A 6,928-nucleotide genomic window follows, 5' to 3' on the forward strand; every position below is an offset into this window, starting at 1 on the left:
CGGGACTGTGCGTGGTGGCGTCAGACGGCAATTTGGCGCGAATTCGGGGTTGGGAGTAGGAGGGGCGGGCGTATTCTAATACCGTTCTTATCCTGGAGGGGCTCGAGCTCCAGGGCGACGTTAGCTGCGCGTGCAGCAGGGCCAGCGTTTGAACTGGAGCTCGTGCAAGTCCGGAGGAGGAGGGGCAGCAGCAAGGGGGCTTCCCCAGGGTGGGGGATGGAGACAGTAGGAGCAGCAGCGCCTGCCCGTGCGCGACGTGACTCTTTCTGACTCAGCTGCAATTCTCGCCGTCTGTATTTGGTCGAAACTGGCTTGCTGCTGATGTAACTGTGTGTCAGCAACAGCCACCCGCTGGAGGGTCCCTTTTACCTACGGCCTGACAAACTGGTTTAGCAGTGAGCCCGAGGCTGTGATCTATAAATCATCCTGACAGTTTAAAGGCTGCAATCCTAGCCATGGGACACCTCCAATGCGCTTTCGGGAAGCGACACGCGGCCCGGTCTAAATCGGTTTGACCGCAGCTTCGCCGGGTCTGAATAACGTGTGGATCAATCGTCTGCTGCTCTTCAAAATTATCTGCCTGTGTACCCACCGTGTGGTATAAAGAGGCTAGCTGTCTCCGGGCGTCTCAGCCTCGCTCACCGCAAAGCTCATTCAAGACCCTCTGGACGGGTTGCTTTGCATCAATAAAAGCAAAATTGTTGGCGCCAACAGTTAAAAATATTCGGGTGGGGGGCGCGAGTTAGCTGTGGTTACATTAGATTCCAGAGGCCCCCTGGTACATGTATCCTCCGAAGGAGGTTCTCCTCAGAGGCGAGCGTACGCGCTGGGATTTTTAAATGGCTTCGCCCCAGTTAAAAGGAAACAACTCGCAGCCACCAAGGGAGGCAGGAGCATCGCCCGGCCTGCGCAGACAAGAATTCCCTGCGGCCAAACACTTCCACTGCGAAGGGAGGAGCGGAGCCGCCTCTCTCTCCCAACAGCAGGGTGGTGTTGGTTGCGGTAGAGAAAGATGGCCTTTGAGGAGGAATAAATCAAAAGGAGACAGGCTATTCTTCGAAAAGGAGCAGGGCATTTGAGTGTGAATTTCATCAAGCGTGTCATCTTTCAGGACACGTTAAAGAGAGGGAAAGAGAAACTGCTTGCAACACTGTCTTTTGATGACTCCGGTAGGAACCTTCTCCAAAGACACGCCCAAATGGGTTTAAATCTAAACACTGACAGATTTCCAAAAGGAGCACCTCACCCTTGCTGCTATCCCAGCTGAATAATTAGACACCTAATGTGTGTGCCTCGTAAAAAGGTAAAGGTACCCCTGCCCATACGGGCCAGTCGTGTCCGACTCTAGGGTTGTGCGCCCATCTCACTTAAGAGGCTGGGGGCCAGCGCTGTCCGAAGACACTTCCGGGTCACGTGGCCAGCGTGACAAGCTGCATCTGGCAAGCCAGCGCAGCACACGGAAACACCATTTACCTTCCCGCTAGTAAGCGGTCCCTATTTATCTACTTGCACCCGGGGGTGCTTTTGAACTGCTAGGTTGGCAGGCGCTGGGACTGAACGACTGGAGCACACCCTGCCACGGGGATTCGAACCGCCGACCATGCGATCGGCAAGTCCTAGGCGCTGAGGTTTTACCCACAGCGCCACCCGTGTCCCTTGTGTGCCTCGTACCTAGTGCTATTTTTCTATAAATGGTGGAACTTGCCACAAACACCTCTCTTGTTCTCTTATAATAGCAATGGCACCCACCTGAGAGGTGCCCAAACTGAGTTTTGACTGAAAAAAGCCCTGCTCCTACCACTGAATCACACTTCAGCATCTTGGGCTTCAGCCCTAGGCACATTTAGCAGAGAGTAGGCCCCAATGCACAGCCACAAAGTATTTTATAATCACACAAGGACCACAGTTGAAATCCCCCTTCAGCCAGGAAATATGGTCACTGTGTGATAAGTTACCATCTCTCAGCCTAAATTGCCTCACAGGGTTGTTTATATGGGAGGAAACAACTATAATTATCATGTTAACCTTGTCAAAAACATTAGATTTAAAAGCGGGTGGTGGTGTAGTCTAAACCACTGAGCCTCTTGGATTTACTGATTAGGTTGGCAGTTTGAATCTGTGCGACTGGTGAGCTCCCATTGCTCTGTCCCAGCTTCTGCCAACCTAGCAGTTCAAAAGCACACTGGTGCAAGTAGATAAATAGGTACTGCTGCAGCGGTAAGGTAAATACCGTTTCCATGCTTCTGTCATGGTGTTCTGTTGCGCCAGAAGCAGTTTAGTCATGCTGGGTGCAAGACCTGGAAAGCTGTCTGTGGACAAACACTGGCATAAGTCTGTTGCCTTCTTGACTCCTTGTTCTCAACCAATATATAGGAATGATGTGCAGCCTACACATGCTTCCTCAGGCATAAATCCCATAGAGTTCAATACAGGCTTGCTCCAAGTATATATGCATTGTGGCTTTATAAAAAGCCAATACATGCACAGTGTAATAATTGTTCTGCCCTCTTTTTGATCCTTTCTAATATCTCTATCAGTAGGTACTGCACTATTTGTTTATGGAATACAATTTTACATGGCTACGAGTGATCGCCAAAGAAGAAGAAGAAGAAGAAGAAGAAGAAGAAGAAGAAGAAGAAGAATTTTAAGACAGCACCTGCACATAATGGTTATGGGCTGCTCATATTTTGTAGGCTTCGTCTATAAGAAACAGCAACTTGCTGTTTAAAATAGGCGGGAGACTGGATGGAGAGCTGGCAGTGAGTGAGGGATGTGAGTTAACCTGGCTTTTGAGTGTGAGGTGAAATGTTGAGGAGCTCCGGTTGTGGTGAGAGTATGAATGCAGCTCACAAATGTGATTGGTGGGTATTTGGTGATTGTGCCATTTCAAATGTTACATTCTGCTTGGAGCACTAACCAACCTTGTTTCACAAACAGCTTGTGAACAAACAAAAAAAGGCACATTACACTAAACATTACAGATAGATACAAGTAATGTTATGACTGATAAGCTCTCATGGGCTAATTTGACCTTGGTGCTCTTAATTATCTGTTCATTATCCTGGTCAGTCTTTGCTGAATTGATAGCAATGTTTGCACCGGCCTTTTATTTAACCAAAGCTAATCATTTCAGCAATGTTGTGTATCCAACAACTACTCTCCTAACTAGAGGAAACTATAATGATGCATTTAGGACCTTTAGTCTGGAAAAACATCCAGGACTAGGAATGGAAGGATCTGATATTTTTTGTTCTTTCAATTTCTCATTCTTTCCATCTTAAATTAAATTCTCCACATTTCTGCAGCAATCTGCAGATTAAAAAACAACAACCATCATTAAAATTTGTCAGCATTGTACTGTGAATTCCACTCTTTGTGTCACTCCTGGTTTGGAAAGCACTGGGTTCCATACATCTAAAAACACTACTGGTCTTCCTCCTAACCATTAAAGAAGCAAGGAAGATGTGGCATCTCTTGGGTAGGCAATTTCAGTTTGATGCCTATGCCACACAAACTTTATCCTCTGAACCAGTCCTGCCCTTTGACTAGTTGGGAAGTCATTTATCAGGCATAACTGAGTGAGATGCAAGTTTTTACACTCTACCTGCTATTTGGGGACAATGGTTATTCTGTTTGTTGTACTGCAAATTCAATACAGCTTTGCAGTATTTGCAATTATAGCTCAGTTTGGTCAAGAGACCTTGGTTTCTTCTGAGTCTCCTACTACACCAGGCAATCCAATATGCCTACTCACCTTGCCAGGCTCTACCTTTGTCCTCTACAAATGGTTGCAGTAAGGTGTTCAGACAAACATATTCAGTGCAACACTGCTGGAAAGATACATTAGCAGATATTTAAACAGACCCCCCTAGACTGGAGTTAAAATTGTTACTAATCCAGCAAGTGTTAGTGTCCAGGATCTATGGGATGGCTCTCAGATTAGACTGGAAATAACATGTAGGTGTCACGGCTTGCATTTTTTAAGTACAGAAAGTATTGGTTTAAAGTGCAGAGATCTTTTCTATTCTGTTCTGGATAAGGTTCTGAAACTTTCTGTGATAGAAGCTGGAGGTTTCTAGCTGACAAGTCAAGTTTCTCTTCTGCCTGGTAAGCAAAAGGTTCCTGATGTTTGGGTTATTCCTTCAGAGAAGCTGAGTCAAGTTGATTCAAACTAGTCCTTTTATCTCTTTCTCCCAAGGTCATGCTTCCTATAATAATAGGCCTGAAGGAGCCTGGTTTGACTTTCTCTTTCCTTCTTGGTTCTCTCTGCTTTGTTTTTGTGTGGTGATCTGTACATAGTATGCTGAAGTGCCTAAGTTTTTAGTCTTAAGTTTAAGTTAAGGTTTTGCTGCAACTGGATTATTAATGACTATGCCAATCCTGAAGAGTTGGATTTGTGACTGTTATGCTATTTACCTTCAGTAAATAATTACTGGATGAAGTAGGTTGCGTATGGTTTATTTTTTGGAATCCTGCATTGTGCTTACTCTGCTAACTAACGTTGAGGTTTGCTCTGGATTGTTATGGAGCAAAACCACAACAGTAGGCGTCCAGTGCACTGATGCTGAAAGGCAGATAGGTGTAGGTTTTTGGGTACGTGTGGTGTGGAACTGCCTGATGACAGTCCTCTCATCAGATTTGCATTTAACCCAGTTTACAAATATCCACATACTGTAGAACTATATTCCTGCTGCCTTAGACATGCCAGATGGAAATAATGTTGGCCATTATGAAAGCTCTAGAGTCAGACTTGTCTTGCAGCTCTGGAAAGTACATCAGTGGACTAGTAACTTGACAGCTGCATTCACTTTTGAATGTACAGTATGACTTATAACAGACAGCAATACATGGATATTAATTTGGTCAATCTGTCCAGATAAATGACAAAATAAAGGAAAATACTCTCTTCTTTCATTAGTCAGTGTTTTTCCTGCTTACGCAACAACAAAAGATAATAAAAATTACTAAATACAGGTATACTTTAAATACCACCAAGTTGTAAATTTTCCCAGATATGAATAGGATTGCACTGTAAACTACTTACAGCACAATTCTCTGCCTTTACTCAGCAAGACAATCCTATTGAATTCAATTGGCCTTATTACAGGTAAGAATATATGACTGCAGCTGTAGTGTTCCGTTTTGCTGCTTAAAGTTTATTTTTATTCTTCTCAGACATCACAGCCTTCAATCCCTGACATCCTCCCACTGGCAAAATTGTCTCTTAAAATTTAGCATTTGCTCCTGTGGGTGCGTGTTCATGTGCCCATAATCTTGCAAAGTCAATATTGATATTCTCCCAACAGGAGGGAATGCTGACCTTTAACGATAACAAAGGCTATGGTTATAATCTGTTGACTTCTTTCTCAGCACTATATTGATTATAGTGCCTTCCCATATAAACATTACACAGATCCTAGAGGACTTTGTAAGGAACTTAGAAAAATCACAGATAACGTAAGTAATCTTCATTGACTACTCGCATATTTCTTCTCAGCAGAACTGTAGCAAGAGAAGTCTAGATTATTCCATTTTATTCCATTTGTATCTCCTTGCCCTAAATTATTATTGTAGAGGCAGAGATCTCTTTGGAACATTCATACCCCCAAAGAACACTTGTCACATAGTCAGCCATGTGATGTTTACACAACCAGAACCACAACAGTCACATTCCTTTGGGAGTAATCTGGTTTTTTTTGGGAGGGGGGGCTGTTGTCAGATGTATACTACTATGCTCTTATCTTGGTCTCTGGCACCACCCAAATTAAGGATTTCTTTTGGGGAGGGACCATAGAACAGTGATACAGCACATGTCAAGGTTCAATCTCTTGGCTCTCCAGTTAAAAAGGATCAGGTAGGTGATGGGATGAACCTCTGCCAGAGACCCTGAAGAGCAACTACTTGTCAGAGTTCACAGAATTGGGTTACATGGACTAATAGAGCTTTTATAAGGCAGCTTTATAGTGAATTTTATGTATGTCCAGCTTATTGTCCTTAATAAGCCTCCCAGCAAATGGATATCTACAATCTGAGAAGTATAATTCTTTCCAAACTAGGGAGGAAGACATCAAAGTAACTTTTGCTTTGCAAATTATATCACTAATAGGCATATAGTGGCATAGCCTGTATCTGGTCTTCCCCTGCTTCTTGGGATATTCCTGCTGCTTTATTACACTAATATTCTGCTAGTGCATTTTTACACTTGGCTTTTTTAAACAAAGTGGACCCAAAGTGTGCTGCCTAAGGGAACTAGCAATAGATCTTTCCTTCCTACTCTGCCATTGTCTAGTAAAAGTGCCCACTAATCTTGTGTGTTGACTGAGCAACTCACACAATCAGGTGCTTGATCAGTGACATGTAAGTTAATTCTCAGATGGTTTGAAAAGTATACACATCTTATAAAGACAGCAGGAGGTAGAAGGGCTTGCACCTTTGGATATCCTGCTCCAGAAGCAATTGTTTGCAAAATGTAGTACATAACCAGTAATTGCTCCACTACAGCTGTTATATCTTACTTACACCACATTTAAAGTTTAAACAGAAGTTTGGACTAGTTAATTCAGGCAGCAAATAAAAAAAGAACTATTTCATGCTATTATTTTAATTAGGTTAGTACATAATCTTGTTATACTTCTATCGTAAGTGGAATTTGATTTACAGAACAAGTGGGATCTGCAAAAAAATGTTGCAGTGTAGAGTGCTCCTGTTCAGGTTACCAGTCAGCTGTTCCTATAATAATCCCTCCCATTCTTGTTTTATGTTTCACTCCCCAATAATCAGTCAGGATTCTGTGGCCACAGAGCATGCTATCTTCACTGAGCTGTTTTGATTCTTCACCACCCAAGGGTTTATTCCTTAAATACTTTCATAAACCTGCTGATACCTCTTCCTCCTGTGTGTGAATGGTACCATTTTGGCAATATATAGA

General features: G+C 43.4%; 1 long non-coding RNA gene across 1 annotated transcript; it reads left to right on the forward strand.

Moving 5' to 3' along the window:
* The first annotated feature begins 103 nt into the window (after positions 1-103).
* On the forward strand, positions 104-4,441 carry LOC310838686. The gene is made up of 3 exons (XR_014561117.1): positions 104-1,303; positions 1,676-2,585; positions 2,626-4,441. It is a non-coding gene; the product is annotated as an uncharacterized lncRNA (long non-coding RNA).
* Positions 4,442-6,928: the final 2,487 nt, after the last annotated feature.

The sequence above is a fragment of the Podarcis gaigeae genome (genome assembly GCF_964106915.1).
Source record: "Podarcis gaigeae genome assembly, chromosome: 1".
In the NCBI taxonomy this organism is placed as follows: domain Eukaryota; kingdom Metazoa; phylum Chordata; class Lepidosauria; order Squamata; family Lacertidae; genus Podarcis; species Podarcis gaigeae.